The sequence below is a fragment of the Tamandua tetradactyla genome, chromosome 4 (genome assembly GCF_023851605.1).
Source record: "Tamandua tetradactyla isolate mTamTet1 chromosome 4, mTamTet1.pri, whole genome shotgun sequence".
NCBI lineage: Eukaryota > Metazoa > Chordata > Mammalia > Pilosa > Myrmecophagidae > Tamandua > Tamandua tetradactyla.
The window spans coordinates 115,393,436-115,408,087 of record NC_135330.1 but is presented as its reverse complement, the minus strand read 5'-3'; the positions used below and the strand labels follow the sequence as shown (position 1 = coordinate 115,408,087).

Below are 14,652 nucleotides of genomic sequence, written 5' to 3'. Positions count from 1 at the left end.
ATATTATAATACTCGTTTTGTGGCTATGAAAACTGAAGCTCAAGGAGGTTGCCTCATTAGTTAGGGTGAATATGGGCACTGGAAGACCCCACTGCTCTGTCACCACATGACACTGATTCTCCTGGAGGAAAGTTTGTCCCCATCCAGCAATGTATTCAGCAAGGGTAGATACCAGGCGGCCCTGACCAAGCCCTATGGAAGGCCTGGGGTCCTCATTCTGAATACTGTCTGACTAGATGTCACCTCGAGCTTAGGCTCAAGTCTAGCAGTGACCCAAGTCACAAGCTGAAAATTATCTTTAAAAAGGCAGATCCTGGCACATCTGATGCAGGGTGGCAGGTAGTAATTCCATGCATTAATTTTGCCCTTATAACATCTTCCTCTGTTAAATGTTCTTGAAACCTGCCTTAGATACATATCCTTTTCCTAAACTTTAGTAAGAAGAACCTTAATTCAATATGGGAAAATATCAGATTATTTTGAGAGATGAGAATGAGGAGGAGAATGGGTAGGGTGATAGGTGCTTTCTAAGTTGAGTTTCCTAGTAATAACAAGGCTGGATTTTAAACACTAGGACCTTGTTTAAAACAACAACAACAACTTAACTTATTTCTATTCTAGTAAGTGTCACCAATATTTGTTGACTGCCTGCCTACTATGTAAAAAAACATGGTGCTAGGGGTTGAAGGATACAAAGATCAATAAGAAATGATTTCTTCCCTCAAGGAGTCACCAAGGCAAAAACAATCTAACTGAAGGATGGAAATTTTTCTAAAATGCGCTTTGTCTACCTTGTTAAAAAGACTGTAATAAATACTATGCAGCTTTGCCTTGATGACTCAGGGCCATCCTTATAAACATCAGCTGTTATCTTGGGTCACAACAAAAAGTACAGCTGCAGTTATAGATGCATGTGGCATAGTACCAAAAGGCTACGCCTCACAGGAGTTAACTGAGAACTTGCCTTCTTGAATTAGAGTGGCGGGTTAGGGGACAGATAGGTAGGCAGGAGACAGATGATACATAGACAACAGACAGACAGACTCCTGCTACCAGTTTGCTTTTGGAACTTTTCCCTTTCTTCCCATTCCATAGATAAAGAGCTTCTCTATGACAAATAAGTTTTGAACAAGCACAGACTGCCTTTCACCATCACTGAGGTAGACACAGCAGCAGCAGTGGCAGACTCCAAGACTCCTGGACTCCACAGACTACCCTGCCAAGACTCCATGGCGGTCTATATTTTACTCCTTATTGCTGAATCTTTCCTCTCACGTCAGGGTCAGCTACCCACCACCCTTTCATCCCTTGAATTTCCACATTGCCTGCACCAGTTCTTCTTTTTTTTTTTTTTTCAACATGCTCTCAGTATTTATTTTACTCTCTCTAAATTCTCCATGGAAAGACAGACATTTCACAGATACAGAGGCTCTGACTGCAGGGTCACAAGCCTAAGTACAGGCAGATGCAGTAACTGAACTGTACCAGGCACGGAAGAACCACTACCATTGAAAGCTTTGAGATTCAGAAGTCACATTCTATCTGTAATGAGGAACTCTTGGGCACAGCTGGACAGGAGAAAATAGCTTTGAAGTTCCTCTGACAGAGCTGGCGTGGGTGGGAGAGTGGTCATGTCTTTAGTTTTGCCACCAATACCGGTCATCTTCATCCAGAGCATACCAGTTTTCATCAATGATGAAGCTGGGCTTGGTCCTCTTCACCTCTTCCAGCAGACATTTTTGTTGGGTGGTAAATAGCACTTTCCACATCCCTACAGTTTTTAGATTAGACGTGGGGCTTCCAAAGGCCACGCACAGCTTGGTGGTTCCAGTAGTGCCGAAGTTGTTCTGATTCAGGTTTAAGCTGCTGAGGCTCCGGTTGCGGCAGAGGGCAGAGGACAGTGCCTCGCAGCTGTCAGAGGTCAGTCCACACGCCTCCAGCCCGAGTCTCCTCAGGGAGGTGCTCTCTTGTTTCAAGCCCTCGCACAGCCGGATGGCACCCTTGTCACCCAGCTCGTTGGATGCCAGATCCAGGCTCCTCAGGTAGTTGCTTCTCCTGATCACTGAGGACAGACTCTCGCAGCAAGTGGAGCTGAGGCAGCAGCTCACCAGCTCTAGGTCCTGGAGGCGACCGTATGGTTCCCTCATGACCTCACACAGAAGCTTTACCCCGTCGTCTTGCAGGGTGTTCTGGCTAAGGCTCAGGTGCATCAGACTCCTGTTGCTTATAAGTGCAAATGCAAGAAAACCACTGCTAGCTGCTTGCAGGTTGCACTGATTAAGTATCAGCCTCTGGAGATAACCGCTGGGATGTTTTAGAAATCGACACAAGGCGTTCACGCCGTCATTCCCCAGGTTGTTGCCGGCCAGGTAGAGGCGAGTCAGGTTCTGGTTGATGATGAATACAATGCCCAAATTCTGGCAGCTGGATTCTTTGAGACCACAGTGCCCCAACGCCAGCTTCTGCAGGTTGCAAGTTGGGTACTTCAGAGCCTCACAGAGAGGCCGTAGCCCCTTGTCTGTCACGTTATTTCCTGTCAGGCTGAGGGATTTTAGGCTGGTGCACATAATAAGGGCTTTGGCGATCATCAGACAACTGCTTTGTGTTATCCACAGGAATTCAACCTCAAAGCCTCCAGCAAGCAGTTGCGGTGTTTTAGGGCCGTGCACGCAGCCTCTATGTCTCTGTCTTTCAGGTGGGTGCTTTCCAGGTTGAGGTATTTTAGATTACGGTTGGTAATTAGGGTGGTCCAGAGATGTTGGAGGCCGAGGGTTATCTGTGCATCTTTAAGGATGAGGGTCTTTATTTTGCAGACTGGAAGCCTCAGCTTGGTGCAGAGGGTCTTTATGGCCCATTCATTCAGGATGCTGCAGCTCAGGTCCAGGAGTCTCAGGTTTACCAGGGTGCTGAGCACGAAGCAGAACTTCTGCCACCACTTGGTGATGAGGGTCTTCCCCTGTGACCCGTTGGGGTTCACGTGCTGGGTCTCAGTGATCTCATCCTTCGAGAAGATCTCTTTGACACTCAGTCGAATTTTCTGCAAATGCTGACAATACTGGAGACAGAAAGAAGACACGAGCAAGTCCATCTGCTGGTTGATTGGAAGCCACACTTCCTGGAAAGGTTCCAATGCCAAGCGAACAAACTCTTCATCTTGAGTCTCATAAAGGCAGTGGAAGGAGTCCAGGACATCTAGTGGCAAGGTGGCCTTGGCCTGTCTACCTAACAGAGAGACCCATTGCAGAAGCTCCTGCCTGATCACCAGGGGGACATGGCACCCGAGCAGCACCTCCAATTTCCTCATGGACTTCTTGTTCATGAGGCCGAACAAGAACCGCTTCATCTGAAGCAAGTGGGGATTAAAGCCAATTCTTTTAAGGTCCATCAGGCTCTTTGCATTCCCAATGGATAGGTGGTATGGATCACAGTCTTCTTCCATTCCCTCTGGGACATAGTACAAGGCAGCACAGAACTCCTGGAAGCTGAGGTGAAAGAAGGTGTAACCTCTCTTGTCAAGGATATCCTGGGAAGGATTTTCATGTGAAATAGGGAGGAGAGCTCGGACTCCTCCAGCCTGTAAAAACTCAGGTCGTCCCTGTAAAATACAAACTTCATATGCCACACTCCCTCCAAAGCCATATGACACAGGCCCTTCAAGATGGCTTTTTCTTTGGGGTTGAGACAGTACTGAACTTTGTCCCGGGGGGTGAGCTGTTGGAACATGAAAGTGGTGTATAAGCTTGTGAGCATTTGGCAAGTGGGGGAAAGATCGCTTTTTGCCACCTCCTGCAGAGCCATGCAGATCATCGAGCACACAGCAAAAACCTGGCCATTATCAAACAGCTGGTCATTATCCATCACCGACTTTAAGATTTGTAACTTCTGTTGCTCATCCTTAATCTGCTCGGAGATCATCTTAATCCTATGTTCCACCGAGATTCCCCCAACTAACAGGTACCGGGGTGACCTGATCACCCACTTGAGCTTTCCTAAGCCCACGTCTCTGATCGTAATCATTAAGGAACACTCTGGGAGGAGGGCCTTCTTCAGGAGGCTACTCATCAGGACGGACATTGGCTGCTTCTCAGCCCAGTCCCTACAGATCCTCTCGTCACTATCTTTGATGATGAAGCTCAGGTCATCGAAGCTGTCCAGGATGAACAAGAGCTTCTGTGGCTGGGACATGATCTCTGACACTGGAGCCTCGGAGTCTGGCCACTCCCTGGAAATCAGCTCAGCAAAACTTCCCTCCCCGATCCACTGCATCTCTCTGGCATGGAGAAAGAAGATGTAGAACATGTCCTTGTAAAGTTGATCTTGCGCCCAGTACAGCATGACCCTCCTGGCCAAAACTGACTTTCCAGTTCCGGATTTTCCATGCAGGACCACGGTGAGAGGCCGTGAGCTGCACCCATCTGGGTGAAAGGCGTCAACCAAAATTTTTGTCTGTGGCCAGTGGGTTACAGATTCTTCGAACATGAAGGTGATGTCCACGTCCGTGGAAAATTTAGTAATCACGTGTTGCTTGTAATTCCGTTGGCCTAGTTCTTCTATGGTATCTGCTGTTCCAGCACCATCTTGTTCTATAGCTGATAAACTTTCTGGCATCACTTCATTGCTTGGTTCTCGGTCAATCCCTATTGCTTCAGAATCCTCTAGTTTTTCATCCTGTGTGTATTTTTTCATCTCATCCTTTGCCTTCTCAGAGAGTTCTGATAGGTTCATCTTTTCAAAGACGTTAATAGTCACCTCCCAAGCAAGAGATACTATATAATATTCATGCAAGAGGCATGCCAGCTGTTCTGTGTTGGCATTCATCACCTCGAACCGTGGAAAGTGGCGTTTCACCAGTTCTGAAGTTTCTTCCATTAGTAATTCCTTGAATCTCTGAAACTCTTCTTTGTCTAGCTCCTTGAAACACCACTGCAGCCCATAGATGGAAAAGGAGGGTAATTTAATGTCTTCCATCTTGATGAAAGGTGGAGAGGTCAAGTTTTGGTAGAAAAGCAGAAACGTTGGTGATATGGAACAAGTAGGACCAAAGCTTTCACTTTGCCTCTTTCCTTCCTTCTTCTATACTTCCTATCTCTCCTGGTACATCTGTCTCCACAGGTGTCTTGAATGGTTCACAACTGGATTCCTCACCTCCAAGCTCAGATCCCACTTTTGCACCAGCTCTTCTAATCTCTGCCAGTAACTCTGCAGAGGACATCTATAGGTACTGCTCTTCATTTATGGTCAGCAAACCAACAAGTCACAATCCATTACTTTTTACAAATTCTCTAGTTTGGGCATTCCTATGATAGAAGTTTTCTTTTTTTTTTTTCTTTGAGCACTGCATAATACATTCGTTATGTCTTTCTCTACCTTAAATAACTCATTTATAGCTGTATAGTTTGATAACAAAATATTATTATTTTCATATATTTTCTCCACTTACTGGTCCTAATTTAATGAACTAGTCACTTTCACTTTGTTTACATTTTTATAAATAGTTCACATTTAGTTATGCTGAATAGTCCTGGGTCTGAGCTCTATTATCATGGATATTCAACTTGAACTTTCTTGAAGCAGCATCATCACCATATTCTGCTCTCCATCCTCTCATCAAATGACAACAAACCTATAAATGAGGAGATGAGGCACACCTCCATGGAAAATGAAGTTAAACCATGGACTACAGTTTCTAGTACAATTTTTAAAATGTGCTTTCATCAATTATAACAAAAGATCCTCCAAACCAAGGTGTTTATAATAGGGGGATATATGGGAATCCTGTATTTATACATGATTGCTCTATAAACCCACAACTTTCCTAATCAAGGGAACAAAGCCTAGGAATCAAATCTGACAGGCAAAAAAATTATAGAGTATGATACATAAAGTATCTGATTATTTTTTCCCATGTAACTTCCTCATGTCATAGATTTCTTGTTTTAATCCTCTTATAATAGGCTCTCAAAAAAAGCTTGTACACATATTCTAATTACATTGAAAAGTGATAACTATTATGTTGATTGTTACATTAGAATTAATGTAAGGTGCATCAAAACAAATATCACAAATGACCATTTCCTATATAATACAAATACTTAACCCACTACATTCAGTAGCTGATATAGAATTTTTTTTATACGAGAATTTTTTCCATGCCTTATTTATCAGAACAAGAGCTAAATAAATTAGTCTCTGATTCCAAATACATCTTTATTAATAGAGTTGCTTTGTCAGAACATAACTAAACATTAGCACCCCAGTTTTGAAATTCTGCACCTTCCTGCAAGAATATAAAAATCTCAGTGTTTTACTTTGACCCACTTCAAACTTACATAGCAGAGTTCCAAATACTGGGAATTGCAAAATGACCATCCTTAGCACCTGATATCAACCATCTGCTCTGGCCATCAGGACACGGCCCAGATAATTCTCCAATTTAAAGTCAAAGTGCTTTTGGCATTTATGTAATGCTTTTGTGACATTTTGCAGGTGATAAATGGATTCTAGCTTTTCCAAACTGAGACCCATCTAATCTCATGCACGTGAGCACCTTTCTTATGCTGTATATTCAACTATGCCTGCTTGTACTTGCACACTAGCCAGCTCACTCTCACTTGCTCATTCTCACTCTATGTCTCTCTCTCTCTCTTCACACACGCACACACACACACACACAAACACATAAATTGCTAGACTGAGATTGTACCACGTGGATGCCCCAGAAAGAGTAAATATTTGGTATAAAATTCAAACTGGTATTTTAAGGACATTGTTGTTCTAGTTTACTAGCTGCTGGAATGTGATATACCAGAAACAGGATGGCTTTTAAAAAGTAAAATTTATTAAATTACAAGCCTACAGTTCAAAGGCTGTGAAAATGTTCACATTAAAGCAAGGCTATGGAAATGTCCAATCTAAGGCATCCTTGGTTCAAGAAGGCCGATGATGTTCAGGGTTTCTCTCTCAACTGGAAAGAACATGGCAAATATGGCAAAAAAAATCTGCTAGCTTTCTCTTCTGGCTTCTGGTTTCATGAAGCTCCAAAGGTCTCTGGCTGCCCAGGCTCTGCAGCTCTTTCCAAAATGGTTCCCTTTTTTTTTAATTTAAAAAATTTATTTGTATTTATTTTTCATTTACCATGCCTATGTTCATTAGCTGGTCTGCGGTTTCAACATAGAAATGTCCTGTTTTTTAGACTTTTAATTTGAAATAACTTCAAGCTTACAGTTTGCCAAAATAATACAAAAACAATACAGAGAATTCCAAAATACCGCCATCCAGATACCCAGCTTTACCAACTTTTAAAATTTTGCCACATTTGCTATATCATTCTATCTCTCACTTTCTATTCTGTATCTGTTATCAAAACATTTACAGCAGATTGCATATATCATTCTCCTTTAACATGGAATATTTCCATGTTTATTTCCTAAGAACAAGGATAGTCACTTAGGTAACCCACATTAAGTACAGTTATAAAGTTAAAGAAATTTAACATTGATAGAACGCTTACAAGCTATATTCTAATTTTTTCAATTGCCCAATGTCTTTTGCGGCATCTTCTCCTTCCTTATAAGATCCAGTCCAGGATCATGCATTATACTTAACTGTCATTGTCTCTTTAGTCTTATGCTTAAAGGGCTCCAGTTAACCCCACCTTGAATGGGTGGAGACATACCACTATGGAAATCATCTAATCAAAAGTTACCCCACAATTGGGTGGGTCACATTTCCATGGATAAAAACTCCCACCCAGCAATACTGAATGAGGATTAAAGGACATGGCTTTTCTGGGGTCCACAAATTCAAACTAGCATAGTTGTTCAACATTTATTAACTTTATTAAGTGGAGCTGGGAAAAACTTACTTTTTATTAAGAAAAGTGCACAGCTCTTTCTGTTTAGTTAACAAGATTAGTTCATGTGCTAAACGAATACTTCATTTCCACTAACTCCAACCTCTTATACGTTACAATTTCGGGGTTTCTTTTTTGGAAAGCATTTATTACTCAAACTTATAAGGTTGGAGTTACCTGAAAAAGATATGAAATTGCATAAAATAGATTTTAAAGTCCTTTCTGTTTGTTTGCTTTCATGTTGGCAGAACATTTCTCATTTTTCCACTATTGTTTTTTCACTTGAGTTTTCTTTTACCAGTTACCAAACCAGGAAAATGCTTGGGAAGTACAGTAACAACTTTTCAATTTCGATATTAAAAGAATCACTAACTTCCAGTAAACGGTCCTGTATAAAATATTATTTATTATAAATTTGAACTGACTGTGAACTGCCACATTCAGGTGATTCTAAGCTAGGACAGTGGTGAGGTTTGCTGGTACAGTGTAGAAAATATTCAATAGAGGTTGTTAAGCAATGGGAAAATTTGTTGGTTTTGCTGTTAGCCCCACCCCCATCTGAGAGGGCTGTAATCAGTTGTGTTTTTTCAATTGCTTAAGTGCTGCACATGGCAACCTGTATTGATAGGTGTCACATTTCCCATTTCTACCACTGATATTCTTTAATACAGCTCTGTTGACCCAAACATGTACATGTTTTCATGGCTCCATCTGTTAGGCCTCAGAATTTTATCATTTAAAAGAGGAATCCCTCCATCTAAATGTTTAAATGTTAAATGCTAAATAGACACTGAAGAATTTGAAGCCAGGGACTTGCAAGCATGAATCAGTCACACATCTGGTTCAGCTCTGCCCAAATGTCAGAACGCATCAGTCATTTTGGATTTATTTATAACCAGAGAAATCAAGTCACAGCCCACGCAGTCTCAGCGGGCTACTTAAACAATGATGAAGACCTGTGATACTCCTTCAAGTACGGCTGACTCTCCCACCTTATTAAGGATACACGTTTCTGACATTTTAAACATCTGAAGTCAGTGTTTTTAGCCACCTGGGGAAAACAATGTCGTGGTGGGTAATTCAGGTTATTTCAATAGGGCCAGTCCCATCTTAAATGTTCATTTCTAATGCATTCTGGCAAAGCTTTTCTTGTAAAGCTACTTTGCACAACGGTGCCAACAACCATGGAATGTGAATGAACAGCCAATTACTTCTACAGTCTGCAAAACAAGTAAAGCCCTCGTCAGCTGGCAGCCTTACACAGGTCTGGGCTCACCCCTGGCATGGTACCTTTCTCTTCTTCACGCGGTCCATCAGCGTCGCATTGCTTTCCAGCCCGATAATGCACTGGCCTCATACACACAGATTCCCTAAATGCTCTCCAAGCTTCTGATATCAGATTTGGAGAGGATTCCGTTTTTACTTGGTCATTTATATCCACACAATGATTATCAGTTGTTATCTTTGCATGTGAATGCTAATGGGGTTTATAAAAGAGATCTTGGTTATTTGTTTGGAGGGGAGAATGGACAAAGGGTGAGCATAGGGAGGGAAGCCAAAGGAAAACCATTTCAACATATCCACCCTGAAAGCCAACCTCTGGGAAGCAAAGAGAAATGACTAATTTCCCCAGGCAGCCTTGTCTGGAATAAGGGGTTGTGTGCTGCAACCAGACAGGGCAAAGAAACTAGATCTCACAATGCCTGGTAGAAATTGCTAGTGGCAACCACAAATGTATCCCTGTGGATTGTACTCGCATTCCCGTGAATCACTAGCTCGGAAGCACTACGCTTGAGAGACGGAGCTTTCTTTGATGGTCTCTGTGATGGTTTGAAGCTGTTATGTACCCCAGAAAAGGCCATGTTCTTTTAATCCATTCCTGTGGGTGCAGACCCAGTGTGGGTGGGACCTTTTGATTAGGTTATTTCAGTTGAGCTGTGACCCACCTCATTCAAAGTGGGTCTTAATCCTCTTACTGGAATCCTTTGTAAGAGGATAAAACACAGAGAAGCTAAGAGATGAAATTCAGAGAAGCACCCAGAAGCTGAGAAAGAAATCCACAGATGGAGAAGCCAGAAGCTGAAGGCAACGAAATCCGGGAGGGAAAGACCAGTAGACGTCACCATGTGCCTGGCCTTGTGACAGGAGTCCAGATTGACAGCAGCTTTTCTTTGGGAATAAGGTATCAATCTGTTCATGCATTAACTTGGATATTTTTCATGGCCTAAGAACTGTAAGCTTGTAAGTTAATAAATGTCCATTGTAAAAGCCAACCCATTTCTGGTATAGTGCATTTTATCAGCTTTAGCAAACTAAAACCGTAACCTTAATTGAGAAATACCTGCAAGGGATTTGAATTTTCATTGACAAACAGTTCTGAAAGAATAGAAACATCTTTGCTGGGGTCCCACCTGTCATTAGTTATAAAAGGCAGATACTTTTGTTAAAAGGTTAGGAAAAAAAGTTTGGGTACTTTCCAAAAAGGTAATGAGGAATCCAGCTTTATGGTTCTTAGAAAGTTTTTACCCAAGAATTCCCTTAAATACAGATTTAAAAATTAATTCTTTTCCCCGCAGGTAAATATATCAATTTATGAGAAATATTAATTTCTCATAAATTACCCTTGGTAATTTCAGTGTATGATTCTCAAAATAAATCAGTAGCATTATGATCTGTGCTGTCCACTACAACCTATTACTTTGCCCCCCAAACAAAATAAATTTCATTTCCCATCATCTGTCTACTTTTTACTTACCTCATCAATATCATCCACAGCAAAGCTTATTTAATGCATACTTGCAAACAAATATTAAGTTTTACATTTCATAATAAATATTTCTGACTGATAGTAAATGTCCTTAATAAATATTTCTGAGTGATAATAAAGATGTATACTAGCTGTAGAATGTTCACTTTAATGAATTTTGTTTGCTAATCCAAATTGCCCAAAAGTTCGTCATATAAATTACAGTCAAAAGTGAGCTCTGAGAAGTGCATTGAATTTATTAGCCAAAAATGACTCAGCTTGCTAACTGGTATGAAGTTTTTCATTTTGGGGTGGTGAAAATGTTCTAAAATTACATTGTGATAATGGTTGAACAACTCTGTGCATATATCAAAAAACAGTGAATTGTACACCTTCAGTGGGTGAGCTTTGTGGTATGCAAATTCGTTCTCAATAAGGCTCTTTTAAAAATAGGTCAGCTCTCCCAGAGCTGCAGAACATCAAAGGTGGGGCAACAAGGTATCTGCTACTTTTCTTAATTTATTTTGATGATAAACCGTCCTCTCTCTGTTCTCTAGAATTGTGTGTACTGAAAAGCAGCCCCTCCAGAGTCCCATACTCTGACCTAGAATCTGAGCTAGGTTGATAGCATAAAGGGCTGATGTCAGAGTTACTGTGAGAAGACTCCAGGAACCCCTGACATGGGGGATGCAGATGGCTTCTGGTGATAATTCCCAGAAGGAAAGGTTACAAGTGGGGCAGGCTGTTGCTGGAAGGGCTGTTACAACACCCAGGAAGCATAAAACCCTGAATGGAAGCACCCATATCTGTGGGAACACAGCTTCCCAAGACTGAGGCTCTTTGTCTAAACTCGTCCATTTGTGGACCATGTGTGGTCCACAAGAACCACATGCTTACCCCCTCCCCAGTGCTTGCTTCTGACCTCAGGCTACAATGACCTCGGTCTGTCCCGCCTGATTTCCTCATAAACATTTCCCCAAAGTAGATGAAAAAGCTGTTTCTTTCTCAGTGCTCACTTGGTCTCTCAATTTCTCTCCTCTCTCTCCTCTCTCTCCTCTCTCTCTCTCCCCTCTCTCCCCTCTCTCCCCTCTCTCCCCTCTCTCCCCTCTCTCTCTCCTCTCTCTCCTCTCTCTCCTCTCTCTCCTCTCTCTCTCTCTCTCTCTCCTCTCTCCTCTCTCTCCTCTCTCTCTCTCTCTCTCTCTCTCTCTCTCCTCTCTCTCCTCTCTCTCTCTCTCTCTCCTCTCTCTCTCCTCTCTCTCCTCTCTCTCCTCTCTCTCTCTCTCTCTCTCTCCTCTCTCCTCTCTCTCCTCTCTCTCCTCTCTCTCTCTCTCTCTCTCCCCTCTCTCCCCTCTCTCCCCTCTCTCCCCTCTCTCTCCTCTCTCTCTCCTCTCTCTCTCTCTCTCTCTCTCTCTCTCTCTCTCTCTCTCTCTCTCTCTCTCTCTGCCCCCTACCCCCTCGCTGTCTTGCTCTCATCAGCACTGCCACTTATTTCATGTAATCCAGGTCCTCTGCTCACTTTCCTGATTCGTGCTCACCAGCTGCCCACAACAACCACTGGACTAAAGCATACAGTCCCTCTGCCAGTTCCCTGCATAGGGGACAGGAGGAGCCCCCCTCTTCTAATGAGGGTATGTCAGGTACAGCTGTGGAGCCTCACTACAAAAGTGTGGTCCACAGAAAGCCAGCAACCATATCCTGTGAGAGCCTGATAAAGATTCACAATCACAGATGCCTGTGATTTGAGATTTCCTGAATGACAACCTGTCTTTTAACAAGATCCTTAGGTGATCTGAATGTACATCAAACTTGAGAAGCCCTGGGGTAAAGTCTGAACATATTTTGGTGCCAGATTGTGGAATTTTGGTGGCCATGATGATAGCAGTGAGATTTTAAGTGTAAAGCTAATTACAGAGCAAATAGATAAATAATATTAAACACATGGAAATTTTTTTGAATGAATGAACTTTTGGCAAAAGAAGAGGAATAAATAAATACAACTGTTCTAAGATAGGGCCTGAAAGTATCAGCAAGCTTAAAAAATCTTCAGAAGTAAGACTTAAATAAACATATATTCTTCTTCTTGGCGTTTTAATGAATCTGTTCCCATAAGGCAGTTTTAAGTTGAATGAGCAACAAATAGGTGTTTTGTGTTGTCACAGTTTGGTGACACTGAGCAATAACAATCCCCTAAAAGGAGGAAGTAGGGGAATAAGTAAACAAGGCTTATTTACCACGATGTTAAAATAGACTCAGGTACCAGGGCCCTCACTGACACAGGCCCCTTCCAAGGACTAGAAATTACCTAGAAATTTGTTCTTCACAAATTTTGTTTTATTTTTTCTTAATGAGAGCCTCCAAAATTTTTAACTTAAAACTCCCCAAAACCTGGAACCATCCCTGGATCTAAGTGAGCATAAGAACTATCTTTAAGTCTAGAGTATACAATATTGTTGAAGTTCTTTCAGTACACTAGGAGGTACTTCGAATTATTTCACTAGCACTCAATCCACAAACAAAAAACAACTTAATTGAAGGATGACCTAGAAACAATTCTCATTCGTAAGAAACATAAACTCTTTGTGAAGATAAGGTTCATATCTTATTTTTCTGCCAATGTTCTTATATAGCACTGCTAACCTTAACAAATAATACATTGTCTTCACATTTCTCTCTTTTCCTCCCTCCTTCCTCCCATTTTAACTTAAAAACATGATTACTGTTATAATCAAAAAGTAACTTAAGGAAACATACTGAATTTAAGTTCTTTGGTTTGTTTCATTTTGTTTTATTAATTTCTTAAGCTTTTAAAGACATATCCACTTTTTTTTTTTAGAAATACCAAAGATATGAAAGAAGAAAGTAAGAAACCACATACACAAAAAGATAAATTCTGCTGACATTTTAAGGACTAGCCTTTCAAGTTATTTAGATAAAGACGGTTTTAAAATGTGATTGTGTGTGGTATGTGTGAATGTGTGCAAAATGGCGTGTGTCTGTATGAAAGAGGGACATTTAGGAACTGCCATTTTATTCACCAAACTACTCATACAACCTCCCACATAAATTAAAGTAGCTCTTCCTGGATATACCCAGTGGCAAGGCACTCCATACATACCATCATCAGTTTAACCAATCACCCAGTGTCGGACATTTCATTCTGTATTTTTGCTTTTATAATTAAAGCTATCGTGGTTATCCTTATACAAGATCCCTTGGGTACTTTTCCCATTTTATCCTTAGGATAAATTCTCTTATGGGAAATTGCTGAGTGAAATTTTGATTTCCTGTTTTCTCCAATGGTCACATCTTGCAAAACTACAGCATAGTACCACAACCAGGTTATCAACATTGATGCAGCTAAGACAGAATACTTCCAAGAGCCCAAAGATCTCTCACAGTATTCTTTTTCAGGGGTGTCCACTTATCACATCCCCCCTTCCTTTTTTTAACCCCTGGCAACACTAATATGTTCTACACCGTTTGTTTCATCATTCACCTGAAGGACATCTCCCTTGTTACCAGTTTGGGCTGTTATGAATAAATACTCTAGAAACATTCCTGTATAGGTTTTTAGGTGAACACATATCTTCATTTCTCTGGGATAAAGACTCAGAAAAGCAACTGCTGGAGCATACAGTACTTGTGTATTTAGCTTTTTAAGATCATTTTTGCATGGGGTTCTGAGATTCTGGGTCTTATTTAAACCTCTTATTTTAGCTGGCTTTCTCTGAGAGAACAATGGAGGATGCCTTCTCCTTACTGCCAGGTGGAGATAGAAATACAGGTTCACCATTTAGCTACCACCAAAACCCAGGTAGAGGGCACCTCATTATTCCTGGGTGGAGCTGGGGGCTCTGGTTCCCTACAGGGTTTCCACTGACACTGCTGTGGGGGTGGTCTCGATAACCCTGTGCAATGGTAAAAGTCCTGGGTCTCCTCTAGGCCTCCTCTAACCCCACCCACTTCTACAGGTACCTTTTGCAGCCTCTTGAAGGTGGACGTTTATGCTCGGTGGCCAGCTTGGCTGGCTTTGATGGTTTTTTCCCTGTGGTGT

At 41.7% G+C, this 14,652-nt stretch overlaps 1 pseudogene; it reads right to left on the bottom strand.

Moving 5' to 3' along the window:
- Positions 1–253: 253 nt before the first annotated feature.
- On the bottom strand, positions 254–10,435 carry LOC143681356 (NACHT, LRR and PYD domains-containing protein 5 pseudogene; annotated as a pseudogene).
- Positions 10,436–14,652: the final 4,217 nt, after the last annotated feature.